At 35.8% G+C, this 17,743-nt stretch overlaps 1 protein-coding gene across 21 annotated transcripts in view; it reads left to right on the top strand.

Moving 5' to 3' along the window:
* Positions 1–17,743, top strand: part of DMD (dystrophin) — a 1,317,358-nt gene that overhangs the window by 894,800 nt on the left and 404,815 nt on the right. The gene's annotated exons all lie outside the window — the stretch shown is intronic.

Below are 17,743 nucleotides of genomic sequence, written 5' to 3'. Positions count from 1 at the left end.
TTATTACTCTTTAATATTATTCTTGGCCTGGTGTCAGCCAAGAGGGATGAGCTAGATTATCTCAAAGTAAGCTGGATGCCAAAATCAGCATTCTCCTCATTTATCCACCTTAGTCTTCACAACGGCTACTGTATGTATTATGAAGGTTATTATAAGTGCCTGATGGAGACATTTTGTTTTGTTGCCTTCTAATTTGTCTGCTAGTATTAGAACTAATTACTAGACACTGAAGAGACTATTTCACTGTTTACTGCCACATCAAATCAATTTGTTGTGCTATATGGACAAAAAAAAAAAAAATTAGAGTGGAGTGACATGGCTATAATTTGTGAACATTTTCTGTACCACCAGGAAAAGTATAGGTCGTCTTAGCTTGGTTGATCAAGTGTAGAGAAAAACAGATGGGTCCAGAAAGTGCAGAAAGACAAAGTCAGAACAAGGTTACAGTTCATGTATTGTCACTTGCCTTGAGTAGTAATTATTCATAGATTACCTGTGATGACATCAAATTTCCAGCATGTCAGTGCAACTTAGTTTGAGTTCACAGTTGAAAGTACTACAATTGCTACTATTATCATTTGTGGGGTGGAGGGGAAAAGATCTTGGAAAACGAATGTTACAGTTTGATTTCTGTGCTTTCAATTTGAAATTAGAATAGTATACTCAGCATTTTGGGGATCAAAGGTATATCTTCTCCTGAATTTGCTTTCAGTGACCTGATTCCCTTAAAGTGTTATGCTGTGCTAAATTACCTATGACAGTTTGTCACAGATTGCTAATTAGGTGTAGTCCACGTTCATGTTATCATCAGCCATACTGACAAACGGCCTCACATAGAGCAAAATGAAGTTTGATGTATATGTTTGAAGTATATGTGGATTGGATGAACATGAGAATGTCAGAAGCTCTAAGAAACAAGTATATATAGGTTTCATTCCTTTTTATTTGAGTGTTGCGAGCAGCTACCTCTAATTGAGATTTAAAAAGGCAAATTTACTAGCAGTGTAAAGATAAATTGCTGTTTCCCAGCCATGCTAGAGCATACAGGAATGAAGATGTGATAACACAGAACAGAAGTAAAACAATGCTGATGACCCTCCTTTTAAAAATTTATTTTAGGCCAAGTTATATTAAAATTTATATGTCTTTAGCTTTCCAGTGCTGTTGAGTAATGTTTGAAACTAATTATTTTTCTGGAGATTTTGTTAGTCTAAAGCTTAATTTGAAGGTCGACTGTTTGGTATTGACCATTATTTTTGGTCTAACTAGATAATAAAGTGGGTATGTATATTATAAACCAGGATATACTGAAATATTCCTACTGCTAATAGGCTAATATATGATATAGGTATCATTTATCCATATTTCTATACTTTCTAGTGGGTCTTTTTTGACATTATTTGTTAACTGTGTAATGAGGAGGGTCATTTAAATGATAACCTTACTAAATAGAAATTTAATAGAAACCAAATTTCACAGAACTGTGAAATTTCCATCAGTAACTCATGAATGGGGTTACACTCAGTCTTCCCGTTTGGTATGTGTGTCTTATTTTCTGTTCCTTATGGTTGGGCATCCTGGGACATCTACCTGACTGCATAGACAACAGAAGACTTCCAGGTACACTCGAGGAGATGCTTCCTGTTCCAGTCTACTCAGAAACAGAAACTTCTTAACAATTGCCCACCTTGGCGCCCAGAATTTTCACTCACATGTTCTCACTCCTTTCTCCTGCTGCAGTTTCTGTTGCACAGCAACTTTTTTCCCTTCTTAAATCTGTTCTCCCAGAGGCACTACCCACCGTCACTGATGGGCTCAGCCTTGGCCAGCGATGGGTCCATCTTGGAGCCGGCTGGCATTGGCTCTGTGGGACATGGGGGAAGCTTCTAGCAGCTTCTCACGGGAGCCACCCCTGTAGCCCCCCCCGCTGCCAAAACCTGGCTGCACAAACCCAATACAATAGAAAATCTGGTTTGTTATTTATTTGGTCAACTAACATCGGGATACTGTTATGTTGCAACTAAGTTGGTTAGCTACTCTTTTCCAGGAATAAAGTTGGTGGAGGGAAGTAATATGATATATAGTTTAATTTAGCCACTTCCTGTAAGTTGTATCATATGATTCATAATTTGGTTTCCATTTTAAAATTTTCATCTTTGTTCTTAAAGACAATGATGGTGAGAAGTCTAAACAACTTTACATAGAAACAGTCTTGTAGCCTAAACCTGATATATGTTAGACAGATATATAATATATCTTTTAAATACAACTAGAAATCTTCAATTGGATTACATTTTGTGTGATTTAGGAAAAGTGCCGTGTACTGTTGTTTTAAAAATAAATACAGAGAAGGATGACAAAACCTTGCATTCAATTAGTAAGAAATATAAGTGCATTCACTCATAGCACCCTTCTTGCAGGTTGTGAAAAGATAAACTGACTGTGCATTTCAAATAAGAATTCTGTAAATAATTAGAAGTGGCTTGCTTTGTTTGGGTTTGTTGGTTTTTTTTTTTTCCCTAAGACCATAATAATTGGTCTTATGGTCTCAGTGAATATTGATAATACCGCCCTTTTTTTTTTTCTTTTCCTCTTTTCTTAAAGTTGTCTTACAGATTGTAAAAATAAGGTAAACAAGAAAGTATGGACTAAAGCATTTGTAGCCTAATATGAATGTCTGAGTTATTTTCACCTTCCAAGCAAGCAAAATAACCCCTTGGTTTTTCCTATTTTTTTAGGCTACCCATACTGAAGGTTTTCTGGCTGTATTGATTTAAAGCTATTGAGATACTTAGATATTTTGAAAACAATGGATTGCATGTGTTAGAAGACAGAGCACAATGGAAATTGGGCCCTACAGCCTATTAGGCAATCAGAGGCAATTTTTAGTTATTTTAGCAGCTTCAGACATTAGTTTTTGTTCCACATTACCTGCTATACTGTAAGTCATCCTAATGATTTTCATCAGAAAGAACTGTAGACTATTGTAAAACATAAGGAGACGTCTTTTTTTTTTTTTTTTTTTTGTTGGTTGATGTAATTTTAAAGATGGATTACAATAGCGCCATGAATGTCTACAATCAAGGCTTAAGTATAGGTTTTCACAGTAGATGGAAGAAAATGAATCGGTTTAACTTACACTGAAAGATTTGGTTATTTCCTGTGTATAAAATAAGAGATGGTAACAGATCAAGCTTAGACTAACAGATCACTTCTGCTCTGGTTTAAGATTAAGATTTGGATGCAATAGCTTTTAAATCTGGAAAATTAGTGCTTGGAGACTTTAAAATCTTGTGCCAGAGACTTTAAAATCTTGTGCCATGTTTGAAAAGAACCTGAATATCTACACAGACCTGTGCTGGTTTTGGTTTTGACCCCCAACCAAAATATAAATGAAATTCAAATGAGATGAATATTACTATGGTATGATAGTCACCAATTTGTTTTTTTGGTTTTTTTTGGGTTTTTTTGGTTTTTTTTTAACTGTTGCTTTACAAGAACTGCATTTTACAACCTTAAAAAAAAATATCCAGAGATGTGATAGAATTGCTGCTTTTTTTAGTTTAAAGTCTGTTTTTTAAAAAATGCCTGTTCTTTGGGATTTATAAAATCAAAATTAAAATCAGATTAATGCAGTTCTTAGGAGCAGAAGGAATTGAAAAACATGTAATTTATGCTGTATGTGGAACATCACCAAGGGAAAACTATAGCTGATCAGTTGGCTTTAATCTTAAAAAAACCCTAATTTTATATAGCATATCTATTTTTTCATGATGGTGGACAAAAATGCTTCAACCCTTTTAGCTCGCTTTTGTCATTTAAGGTATTTAGTGAAAGAAACACAGTTGCTGCATCTACTAAAACTTTGAAAAAAAGGTAATTTACAAAATATTTTTTCTGAAATAGAAGTGAAGAGTATCACATTGAAATAAACCCTAAATAGACCCCAACCTCACCTGCTTTCCTTTCCAGGACTTAGTATGTGACCCACTTCATAGATGATAAAACAAACAAACAAAACCACCAAAAAACCCCAAGCAAAAAACAGTGGATGAGAAGGAATACTCAATTTTATTAAAATAAATACTTTAATGTATTCAGAATGCATCAATTAACAGTGCAAATTCTTCTATATATAAGCATCAGTCATAACAATGCAGTTTTTTTTCCAGAAAACTAGGATATTAGATATGAATCCTCCGGGGAGCCTTATTATTATACAAAATTTTCATGTAAAAGCCATATTAAGTAGGGAACCGGGTAGTGAAAACTACCAAGCAGAAAATCCTTTAAAATATAATCATAATTTTCCTTGCTATTGGTCCAAATGATATACATAATAATAGTGTTCTTACAATGTTATGGGTTCCTTCGTGTGTAGAATATGTTGATAGCCAATCATACTTTATTTTCGATTGAAGCAGGTTAGGAAGAGTGTGTTTGATCTCACTTGCAAAATGCAGATGAATGACTGTAAGAATCTGTTTCTAGAGCAGTTTTGTGTGGATTTCTGGAGTCTTCTATCCAGGTCAGTTTGCAGAATATTGAGGTCAAAGAGATGAGCTCTATTCATACTACATCCAAAAGATATAAAATTTAAAGAAGGGAGTACCCTCTATTTCATTTTGCATGAGAACATACCAGTGGATAATTCAGGACAAACAAAAGGTCCATACACCCTCTGACCATTTCCATTTAGCTATAATGCCTAAAATGAGATGCCTGGAGAAGCTCATATTAATGAAAAAAAAGGTAGTAAGCTAAAAAGATACATGATCTCAAATGGTATCTGGACAAATTAATAGAAGAAGAATCTAGAAATTACTATTAAATATAAAAAAAGTGCCAGAAATCATTTTAGTTCATGTAAATTTTAAGCACACAGCATCCTGTGTCAAGGAGTTGAGTGGGGAAATTCTGCCATATGGAAATACAGTTTCAAGCACTGAAGAGTCATTCACTTAATAAGGACATAAGAAATTCTCAGGCTTTAGTGAAAGTTAAAGTGTTGTCCTGCAATATAAAGGGGTAGAAAGGAAATGCAGAGACTTTTCAAGTCCTTCAAAGGAGAGAATTTTGTTAGAAGCAACTTAAAGTTTTATTTCTAAGAATAAAGACAACCCCCCCCCAATAATCTGGCTGAATAAAATTATATCATGATATCTTAACCACAGAGAAGATGCTAGTCATCCCTGTTGTGTAGGTAACATAGCCTACCAGACCAGTTCACGTGGCCTGTGCCCAAACCAGTGAGTCTCACGGAAAATGAAGTGAATTGGGAAGGCTCGTCATTGTTTAGTTGCACTTTCTTCTTTGAATAGCAGAAACAAAGAGCTGACTGAGGAAAGAATTTTGCTTATGGAATGATTCCATCTGTAAAAATGGATGCAAATTGATTTAACTTTAGTTATACTTAGTATGCAACTAAAGAAGGATACATACCATAGCTTTTTTGTGTTTTTCCAATGGAGAGTGGCATGTTTGTGCTGCAGCGTACCAGAGGGTCCTGGTTCTCTTATTTCAGGGGGCTGACAAGAGCCCGTTACAGCTTCAGTCTGTCCCCAAGCCTAGGCTTCTGTCCCGTGGAAATGAAGGGGACGGCTTGTGCACACTTGGGGCGTATCACAGCGTGGGGCCAGGATGTGGTCAGGGCTTGCGCTCACCTCTGGGCATTCAGAACCACTTCTGCGCCCAGCAGGTTAGATGTAGCCTGAGACATTTTCTGGAGAAGTCTTTTTGCCCAAAAGCCATCCTTTCAGCTTTGGCAGCTGAGCTTGCATAATATGAAGATAACCAGCCTCCTTCTCTGCTCCCCTCCCAGGCATCTGCTTTGCACAGATTATTTCATCGGTCCATTTTTAATTTATTACCATACAAACTGAACTATATATTTTCCTCATGTACGAGAACAAAAGTAAAAATTAACCAGAAAGTTATGTGTCCCCCCAATAAAGCACTATGAATAAATAGATGCAGTAGCACAGCATCAGCAAAAGGAAGTTTTTAGTGCTGTACATCCCTGATAGATGGTATATTTGGGTATGCTACTTTACAATTTTGATCTTGTCACTTCCCACAGACTGGAAATGCTAGGGAAATTGCTTAATTTTCCAGCTGCTCTATTTTCCTATGCACAGCTCCCCCTCCCATAGGATTATTGTAAAATTAAATTACTTAGTGATATTAAAAAATTCTGAAGGTTTAAAGCATTGTAAAAGTGGTTAGTAACGCTGTTTCACATTATTTCAGGAGTCCTGCAGAGAAATATACAATCGCTCTCTTTTTATTAATGACATCACCAATTTTCTATGTCTTGTTAAGTATTAATAAATACTCTCCTACTACAGTATATTGTTTACTCTCATTTGAAAGGATTAGCCATTCTGAAGTCCCTTCAAGGAAAAAGTTACAATATTCAAAATGTTTTTGCAGCAATCAGGCAATAACTACAGAATATCAAGGGCTTTTGTGGTATACTACTGAATATTTGTTCTTCTTTTCCTTTGAGACAAGTTTCTGAGTATATTTAGAACAGTTAGGATTCTTTCTTCTTCATAGATGTGAGATTCTAGCTTTATTCGTTTAATCTTGGTTTTGGTTTTCCAGGTGTGCTTAACAATAAATGACAGCAAACATAATAAACTTAATGAAAGTTAAATATAGATAAGTTGGAAATTCATCACAGTATTATTTGTGGATTTCAGGTCATGTTACTCATCAACATGGAAAAACTTACAGGCAAGGAACTGCTTAGAAAAAAATTGTGCAGATTTCCTAATACGTTTCTTGCAGCATATATATCAAAATAATATATCCTGGTTGTCTGTTGACTGTCTTTCCTCCTCCTCCTCCTCCTTTTGTTCCTCATAGTCACCCCAGCAGCAACCTCTGTGACCCCAGTCCTTCCTTCCTTCCTGTGTTAGTTCTTACTGTGACTTTCTCAGAAAGTAAGAGGACAAGTTCTGTGACTGCTCTGGCCGTGTAATCTCTCCCACTTCACATGGAAGAGGGGAAACAGATGCTGGAAGGGTTTTGCAAAAAGAGGAGGAACATGAGAGACAACATTTGACAAGATTAAATTTGTATTTGGTGGGATGAAGTGGAGAGGAATTGTTCTCTTCTCTTTAAGTTTCCACAATGTGTGTTATTAATAAGATCTTTCTGAATAATGCTGTGTGTGCTACAGCATTTATTAAGTTAAATCCTAATGTACCTAAATTGCAGCGCTCTGTCTAAAACAATGAGGAACACGTGGTTTCTTTTTCTTAAAAGTAAATCCTCAAAGCATCTATGAATATCAGTTGGGATGTTTGTGGTGGTGTGATATTTCATATTAGGGGTACTAAAGGTAACCATCTTGTAAAAATCTTATAGTTCTAGATGAGAAAATTTGTAATACTCCTATTTACCATACTCTTTTTTTTTTTTCCCTCAGATACAAACTCTAAGTGGATATCTATTTCTGCTTTCATAACAACATCTCACTACAAATGTCTAAATTACCTTGGGTAATCAACATTAAACAGATTTCTACTTTTGAAAAAAAAATTTTATTATTTCATGGAAGACTTTCCTGAATGTTACTACCTTAAATATGAAATTTAAATTTCCATTTCTAAATTTGTCTTTCAAATCAGAAATCCTAATACATTTTACTTATTTTATCAAAGGGCAAAAAGCTGGCTTAACTTCCTCAGAAGAGATAATAACTGCTATAGAGTTATGAATAAATATCATGCTAGTACCCATGAGAATTCCTGATGCATTATTATTATTATTATTATTATTATTATTATTGCTATTATTATTACTACTATTATCATTATTTTAAAGGCTATTAAAAGTTAAAGGAGTTAACGAACAGTTTTATTTCTATCCATACAGTGACATTAGTCATGGGCGTGTCGAAAGAGTGAGATAAATGTGTGTGTTTCCCCACTTTATAAAGTTCTTTCTGTTCTCTGATTGTTTTGTAGCATTGAAGTCACACAGCATTTAAGTTGGAGGTCAGATATGATATTGGAAAATTAATTTTCCACTACGATGTCATATGAATTGGAATTTCTTTTCAGGCAATTAGATGTTGGGATTTAGCCCTGAAGGGTCCAACACGCTATTGCTCTTAGTCTTGCTCTTCCATTGCAATACTTTCTAAGCAAAAACTGTCAAGTATGTCAAACAGTGAAGGTAACTGGCTCTTTCAAAAGTTTTGGTTAAAGGGAACATCCTAAATATTCTGGTTAAAATAAGCTCATGACTACTGGACCTGGAAACCTGACTAGGATGCTAGATATCTCTTTTTCTCTCCCAAGAAGTTAGTTTAACTGTTGTTATATCACTCATCACCACTGTAGCATCTAACTCAATTTTCCTTCATTAATTACCACCTCAGAACAGTAGAAAATATGTGTGTTGTCTTTGTAAGTATGCATGAATGGGATCTGTAATGGATTCTTACACTTTTTTTTTTACTTCTGACCTCAGTGGAGATTGAGGTCAGGTCACTTTGGTCGGTGCCAATTCACCTCGCTCCTTAAAACCCATCAGTATGATGTTATATGCCATCCCCATTTGACAAGTATGTCCTGTTGAGCCAGGAGACTGTTGAGGCTGAGCAGATCTTCTCAGCTATTTCCCTCAAGACCCCTTAGCATTTGCTCTAGCCCATAATCTTTTTCTGGAGTTCTTTTTGAATTAATATGCCTATTCATAATCTAAGTGGCAAGACTGTTCTATGGCTACTCCCAACTAATATCTACAGTAAAGGTAACGTAGTTAATTTATAGCAAATTCATAGGTATTTTGTACCTGCTTAAAAAGTGAGGATGAACTAGATCGAAGTGATGACATTGCAAATCATTTAATAATAATCCACAAGATACATAGGAAGAAAACATTTCTATTTATTTTTATATTAATAGACTTCAGATGTATGTTCATAAGGCCATATTGCTGCTCTGTTCACTACACATTAAACTTCAAGCAAAGAATTAAAAATATTTATGAAATAGAATCATGCAGGGGTAAAAAGCTTGTACTAGCCAATGAGACCATAAAATCACGATTAAATATGTATGTATGTATATATACAAAATATATCATAGTGTCTTACCAACCATCTTAAAATTCCTTTTTATTCTTGTTTGCCATAAGAATCTGGAATATATTCATCATACGTTTAAGAAGTTATGCCAAGTACTTTGAATATAAAAAGTACTAATTGTCAAGACATTTGTGCTGACAGCTACACTGAGGTAATATTGATCCAGCTGAATTACCAGCTTTTAAATAAGGCACTTTAAGCAAATCCTTACACATTTTTCTACACTGCAACAACTATGAATATGAAAAAGATTTCACATACAATGAACAATGGTTCACATAATGTCCCACACCAATGAATGACAATGGTTTGGGCTTTTTTAAGCTTCACTTCCAAGACAGACACTGTCATTGTATTTCAGGTGTTTCATGCATTTCTATTAAGGAAGACTGTAGGACCTAAAAATCAATGTTTTACTATTTGCTGTTTACAAGATAAGGTATCTGCTTTAATTATATAGGCCTGTCTGTATTGCAACATGCCTATATAATTAAAATTCACACAAAACAGGATAGTCTGAAATAACCTTAAAGTCAAACCTCCCCTTCTCTTTTCCCTTCCTCTTGCCTTGACTTTTTTTGGCCACTTTTCTCAGACTTTTAAAAACACCTTTTCGAAAATTCATCATCATTACCCAGAGAATAGCCTGTTGTTATGATACTGAACTTAATTGTACATTGAGCACTGTTAATTAAGGTAACTCCCACACTCTCAACTTTTCTATTGACTGCATGTTTCTTAGGAATGAAAAGTTGTCACCTCCCTCAAAGTGCTAAACCAGGTAATCCTTGAAAGAATTCAAAAAGAAAAGCAGGTTCACTGTTAGTTGTTTGCTGTCAGACATATCAGGTCAGTACTGGGCAGTCAAGACCACTCACTAGAATTGGAATACCAACTTTTTTATTTTTTTTTCTGTATTTTTTAACATAATAAATTCTTTGTTGCTAGGTAATGCTATAAATATTCAGCTGTAGATAAAATTCCAAACCACTATAATTTATCTACACTGTGCAAAGATAATGCAAAAAAATCCCTGTTTGCTGTGGAAATAATACATTTTATCTATACATTCATTACCTAACTTACTGTTCTATGTAGCTTATAGCCAGAAATTGCTGTTTGATACTGATTTTATTGCTGTGTTAAAATCTTAGATCCAATTATATCCATTTCCTCTACCAAACAAAATGTTAAGGGTTTGGTTTGGTTTTTTTTTTTTTTTTTTCATTCCTATAGAGAACTCTGTGAGCAAAACCCGTAATGATTCTCAGTTTATAGCTTGCATTTTAAGGTACTACATGTTGTATAAATATTTGTCATTTGTTTCATTGCAATGCCTTTTGGCTTCGTTTTGCTTGTCAGGCATTCTGGCAGATGACAGTTTTTAGAAGCTCCACGGCAGTTTCGTGAATGCTTCTGGGAAGCTTCTCTCAGATGTAGGCAACAGCACGGAAGAAAGTAACGATATGTTTAGTTTAGCTATTGACTGATTGCCACTGTGAGCTCATTACACGTGGAAGTTGAGCTTTCAGTACTGGGCATGGTTTTGAAAGTAAAGTGATTGGATAATGTGTGATCTTAGGAAAAGGAGGTCTGCAGAAAAGGATGGTGAGACAGAGCAACAGGCAGGAAGAACTCTGTCATGTGGAAAGACCAGAACTGGAAACAGGACTACTATGGTTTGCCAAACCATGAGAAGAGATTGCTCTGAATGACGCCAGACAGGGTTTATCATACTGTCGTGGTTTAACCCCAGCCAGCAACTAAGCAACACGCAGCCGCTCACTCACTTCCCCCCCCCACAAAGGGGTGGGGGGGAGAATTGGAAAGAAGAAGGTAAAACTTGTGGGTTGAGATAAGAACAGTTTAAGAGAACAGGAAGGAAGAAATTAATAATGATAACAACAGTAACGACATGACAATAACAATTAAAGGATTGCAATATACGAAACAAGTGAAGCACAATGCAATTGCTAACCGCTCGCCGACCGATGCCCAGTTAGCTCCTGAGCAGCAATCTACACACCAGGCCCACTCCCCCCAGTTTATATACAGGGCATGACATCACATGGTATGGAATACCCCTTTGGCCAGTTGGGGTCAGCTGTCCTGGCTGTGTCCTGTGCCAACTTCTTGTGCCCCTCCAGCTTTCTCGCTGGCTGGGCATGAGAAGCTGAAAAATCCTTGACTTAGTCTAAACGCTCCTTAGCAACAACTGAAAACATCAGTGTGTTATCAACATTCTTCTCATACTGAATCAAAGACAAAACTATACCAGCTACTAGGAAGAAAATTAACTCTAGCCCAGCTGAAACCAGGACACACACCCTGTAAAGTAACGTTGGGTTTCCCTGGCACACCGCAACAGCATGCCTAGCTCTGTGTTGAATTTTCTGTTCTCCTCCCAACATATATGTCAGGCTCTGCTTTCTGTGGGAAAAAAAGCTTTGACTGACTGTTCAGGCAGGCTACCAGTACTGTGGAGTGCATGCTGGAGTTTGCTTGTCTCACGGACTGTATGTAGCCTGAGGGATAGATGTGGTATTATCTGCTGTAAACCAGGGAAAGAACAATTATGGCATTGTACTTTTATTTAGAAATCATTTTCCTGTCAGAATATCCTTCATTAAGAGTCACTGAAGGAATCATACTATAAACCCTTTGTGGCTGCTTTTGGATTTTTGGAACTGAGTAGGAAACAAAGATAAAGAAAAGAAAATTGTGGACTAGATTATTTAGCAGAGATTTAAGGTGGAGGGTCCGGTGCGCAAAAAGTGCCCTTGACAAAGGAGAATCGCTGAGATAGTAGAGAGCAGATTGAATGACAATTAGTTATAAATATTAAATATAAAAAGCATACACATATTCAGAAGACTGTGATATATACAATCATATTACCGTGCAAGAAAAACAAAACAAATCGTTGGGGTGGGGGATATGTTTATTTGCTTTTTAAAAAGCTAGACAGCCAGATGAAGCAGAAAATTGTTTGGTGTATTGGATTTGTGGACTGCTTTAGTCTTCTGCATGAATGGGAAAAAAAAAAGATGTTTTTTAATAAAAATGAAACTTGAGAATATTACAAATCCACTGTTAAGAAGTTTTTAAAAAAAAAAAAGTAAGTCAAAAAACATGTGCCAAGGTCAGGTCCTGAGAGGTTTGTAAGGAAACATGAAACATGAAACACTAGCTACATAGTAAATAAAAATCTTCTATATATATTTTTAGTAGCATGCTTTCATCTTCCTCTAATAATACAGTCTTTACTCCAACTTTGTCAGAGACACTATGGCTCATAAATATTCATCGTTTTAAAGAAATTACGTAGATTTTGTTTTAAAGTCAATTTTGAGTTTGTTAATGAAAATGGCTTAGTTAATTAACTAAATGGCATCCTAAACCAAACTTATATGAAGCTCTTTCTTACACTGATTGTTTTTCATGAAGAAATGATGCATAAAAATTAACTTCCCCCCTTTCTATTTTAAATCATTCTTTTGTACGTGCTCTAGGGATGGTGGTTTTAAGCAGATAAAACTTTCTGAACAGTGGCTGTAAGAATTGCTATTTTGTGCAGTCACCTTACTAGTGTGATGGAAGTGTCACTTGTGATTTATCAATAAGTCTGGATTGAAGCTTGCATTTAATAGTCGTTATGACTTAGTTATTTCTTTATTATCAGGTCCTGGCTTGGACAACATAAAAACCTGCTTTCGGTCCAGTCATGATGCGGGCTGATTGCAGTGTAGTCGCCTGTCTCCTTTTTTCCTAATATTTGTATTTTTGCAGAAATAGAATAGTAAAGCAGAAGCTGTTGCTTGTTTTACATTTAGTAAGGAAAGCAATGCATGCAGAAAGCTATACATTCTTCATTTTTCTGTATGCAAACAATGGTGAATTTTTTTCAAACCTGACACTACCAGTTAGTTATCCTCTATTAGAAGCCCACTTTCATAAAGTGCTTTGTATATCAGAGGGACCCTCCCAAGGCAGGAGTACAAGAAAAACATTGTTAACAGGATTCATAGATAGCCCACAACATACTTTTGCTCATATTCATTGCAGGTTATTATAATTTATCATATTATGTGTATCAGGAAAGCTAAATTTTAATCCACTGTCAGATTCATCAAAATAAGATCCTTTTGTAAGTGCTGCTCTGTTATTTAGAGGTTGGCGAGGCAGCTAGCAATAGAAAGGGGTACCTTATCTAATAATGGGGAAAAAACCCCAAATTTCCACTGCTGTTAAAATGTTGGAATTTGGGATTTCTTTTCTCTCCACTCACCATTAGGAAAATTCCCCATATTCTTTTTTGACAAATGACACATTGGGGAGATGCATCTCCTCGTCTATATTCCCAAGGAGCTGGGTAATAATTGCATTATCTTCTCTTTGGTAATTTCAGGTAAATAGGAAATGACCTTGACATTGACTTGTCGGAGAGAAGGGAAATACTCAAAATCAGGCATTGGTCACTTGAAATATAACGTATGCAAGTCATTTCAGTGGCTTTCTTTACTTTTATCAGGTGGCAGCTGCTGATAATGATAGTGGTGCCTTACTAGTAATAGAATTTATCAAGTTCATTCATTTGCAATAACATTTCTGACCTCTGCAAAACTATTCTGCGTTGTTCGTTCGTTCTTACTTACTGTCTCTACCTAATTAGTTTCAACTTTCTCATTTTGAGCATTGTTCCCGAGTTACAGGATTGAACTGTAATTCCACAACTATTATTTTAATTGGAACTGCTTTAATTGTTTCTGCTTTCTGGGTATTCATAAGGAATTAAACAGAAGAGGGACACAATATTATTTTACATCAGGTGACATACTTTATACAACTTCTTCCTCCCTTTATACTTATCATAAGAATTGGTGTTCCTTTCCATCTGCTCAGTTCTAATTCATCCCATAGTGCATGCACACAACTGTGTATAGACTGAAAAATAACTATCTAAAACTAAAATAGGAAACAGCAATGGAAAACTGGAGCTTGTGAAATGATCAAGGAGTTCTATACTGCCAAGCTGAGCATATGTAGCGTTCTGCACCAAAGTAATCAGATTGGGGTGGGGATGGGAAGAACAAAATAGTGTATCATTCAGGCTTCTTGTGAAGGAAGATCATCCAAGACATGAAGTTCAGTTGGAACAGAAACAAGCAGTGCAAGTAATTTTAGAATTCATAAGGAAAAGAAATGAAAATGTTTAGGTAAAGATCTAGACTTTGAAAATATGCAATTATTCAAATTTCACAGAGCATTTTCACATTTTGAGAGATGTTATCACTTCTGTGCTGGTAATTTATTTGTGGTTTTTTTTAGTATTTTAATGAAAAGAGCAAAAATTGGAATGCATGAAATTAAATAAGTGGGAAATGGTTTGATAATTTAAGATCAGAATAAAATTAAGTATTGTGAAGACCACTGTCAGTTGGTAAAATTAGGCTCTTCTACTCTTTCCCAATGTAGAGCTTAAATCTTTTCTATTATTCTGTTACGAAGCTTCCAGTTAATCTAACTTAATTAACACTTGAACTAAAGTACAAAATTTTAGATGCCTCATGCTTTGAGATTAACGTTTTGACACATATAATTGAAGTGATATAGTCCTTTGATGTTGAAATCAGAATTTTTTCTTTGAAGGAATAATCGATACTTTTGTTGTCCTTTGCACTTGCAAATCTATTTTTTTCCTTTGGTTGCAAACCAAGGTATGTTTTCAATGTTGATCTGCTGCCAAATAAGGCAAAATTGAAAATATTTCATTTGTATGCAAAAGGTTAAGCTAGATTTTTAGAAAGGTGCTCCAATTGAAGTTCTCCTTTCTTTATCAGTTTTTTTTTTCTTTTGCACCCTGTCTTCCTTGCCAGCCTATAACACTTCTCAATCAGGCCTGTCTTCAGTCTTAGGCAGATCTGGGGGAAAGCATCTCATGTTTGCCCTGGTTTTACTCTTCTGCAGGTGTTGCTTTATGGCCACTGTTCCTATTGGTCTTCCCCCTTAGATAAGGACATCAGCCCTCCCCTGAGAAAACCTGAGTCTTTCTTAAATAGGAAGGAAAGAGATAAGATACCAAAGGGAATGAAACTGAGAAGACACGGGATGGTTATCCTGAGACAACAAATGAATAAAGGGAGGATGGGGGAAGAAGGGGACCAAAAGCAAAAATGTAGAAACGAGAATTGGAGTGGGACACTAGCTATTGCTCACTCATCCCTGGAGGCATCCGAGAGCTCGTAGAGAGAGCCCAGAGAGAGCAGGGCAGTGGGGTGGCTGTAGGTTCCACCAGCACCAGAATCCCACCTCAGGGGTGGAACTCCTGGAGCTGTGGGTAACAAACTTGAAAGACTGTGAGTAAAAAGGCAGGAAGATTCTGGAGAGCCCCATCTCCTCATGTAGTCCTCTGCTACAGGAAGGGCATAAATGTGGACACCCAGTTATCGTGTCCATGTCCACTACTCCATGGAGGTTTTCCCAAATTATGCTGCTGGTGAGCTGCAGAATTAGCTCGGAAAACAAGCTGTCCCCCAAGAGACAGTCTGCAGCAGTACCTTGGCTTGATAGGCGGACTTGTAATTACCTTAAACTCATCAGGTTCTAATTTGATTAGCTAGCTTGACAGTTTGATGCCAGAGCTTTTTTTTTTAAAAAAAAAAGGCGAGCGAACGAAATCCCTGAGATCCAGAATCTAAGAATCTGATTCCTACACAGTGGCATGTAACACGTTACCTGGATCTTACAAGGTTATGCCTTGTTAAATTCTTATCTGTTCTTACCTGTAATCCTAACCTGAGTTTGAGGAAAGTCCTTTATTTATTTATCTACTGTTGTTCTTTTTATCTCTGTTGTAAAAATAGATGACATTAAATTTCTGCGTAGAATGAACTGATTCATATTGACATAGTTTTCTTTTTTATTTTTATATTAAAAATATTATAATCTTATGTCCATGCTTTAATTTTAGAGTAGGAGCCAACTTGTAAGAGGAAGCTGCATTTACTTATATCACAATTTACCTCTGACTATAGGTGGCATTTATTTTGCTTTCTTTTCTTGTGTGATTATTTTTGAAAACGGTAGGTTTAAGTACAGTCTGTCACCAAAACCTAATCTTTCATCTTCTGCTTTTCTGGATTGAATACACCTTAGTATATAACTGGTTACTCCCTCCGCCCCCGCCGAAAACTCTACAAATTTTTCTTTCTCTGTCTTGTGATAGACCTAATATGTTTAATTAATGTTGATTGGAAGCAGATTAATTTAAATTCCATATCTTCAGAAGTCAGCTAGGATTTTTGTCTGCCTATGACTACCTATTTACTTTCAGTAGTATTTCTGTGGAACTTGTTTACATTAATATTAAAGCTACTAAACATTGGAGATTAACATTCAAAAGTTGTAAGAAAGATGAAACTAATCTTCTGTGAAATTAGGCCAAGGTCTGCATAGATATTGAGTTAACACATAAGGGAAATGAATGCATTTTTAATTGTTTTCTTTCATATCTGGGGCTATTCTGGAAAAGCAGAGGTTTTATTATATTTAACAAGATTAGGAAGACAGAAAAAGTGATTTGACTTATGGGTCAGTTTTTACTAAATAGGATATTATGGGGTGGCTATAGTGAACAATGGGGATAATTTAATAAATGGAAAATCAACTTCTTGAATTACAAATATCACATAAGTATGGTCTAATAAATCATACGCAGAGTATATGTAGAGGGGTTATTTTAGTACCAACAAATCAGTATTTTTAAACAAAGTATGTAAAGAAATGTAGGTGTCATGAGACAGTTGTGTTCTTCCCATTCTCTCAGGTGGTGCTTGGTTGGTTTGGTTTGGTTTTTTGGTTTGGGATTTTTTTTAGTAACCTTCATTCCTTTCATGTCTCTGAATGAGTTTAGATTTATTGTCTTCTGTAAAATACCATCATTAGTGATTAGAAGTTGTTATGCACCAGTAGTTCTGCTGTAGCTGGGCAATATGATAGCAATGCTTCCATTAATGTTGTTTAGCTTTACAGGGAATTTATATTTTATTGTGCATATCAGAAACCTCATGTTTTGCTACTTTTTAGAGGGTCACTTCAGTAAAAACATGTCCTTAAAAACAATGAACGTTGGGAAACCTCATTTTTCTTGATATGGAAAACGAACCATACTTCTTGGCTGATTTTAATAATTAACTGTCTTTGTTTCTTATCTCTGCCCAGGCCCTATATTTGGTGTTGTGAATTTCTTTTTTTTTTTTTAAAGTACAGATGGTTTCTCCCCTAGTATAAGGTTGCTGTGTTGCCCATTGTGTAGTACAGTGACACCTCATTTCTCTAGCTATAGAAAACAATCTGGGAAGGACAGCATGGAGCTTTGTGTTGGCTTATTTATTTCCAACCTGTTCCTATACTTACTCCAAGTGCTTCAGTGCTGCTGGATTTGAACTATGTCATTCACTGATTCTTAATTTCTAGTGCTGTTGGCACAGAATAATGTGCTTAGTTAGAAATCTGACTGCTTTGAATGCAAATCAAAGAACCAAGTGGCCTGATCAGTATTGATGATATATTTCTCCATTATTTTTTTCACTGTATGCGTCTGCTCATGCATATTTGGACTCAGCTGGCAACACTAAACAC

This window comes from Harpia harpyja, chromosome 8, assembly GCF_026419915.1.
Source record: "Harpia harpyja isolate bHarHar1 chromosome 8, bHarHar1 primary haplotype, whole genome shotgun sequence".
NCBI classification, from domain to species: Eukaryota; Metazoa; Chordata; class Aves; order Accipitriformes; family Accipitridae; genus Harpia; species Harpia harpyja.
The sequence above is the reverse complement of the archived record's forward strand: the minus strand, read 5'-3'. Positions and strand labels throughout refer to the sequence as shown.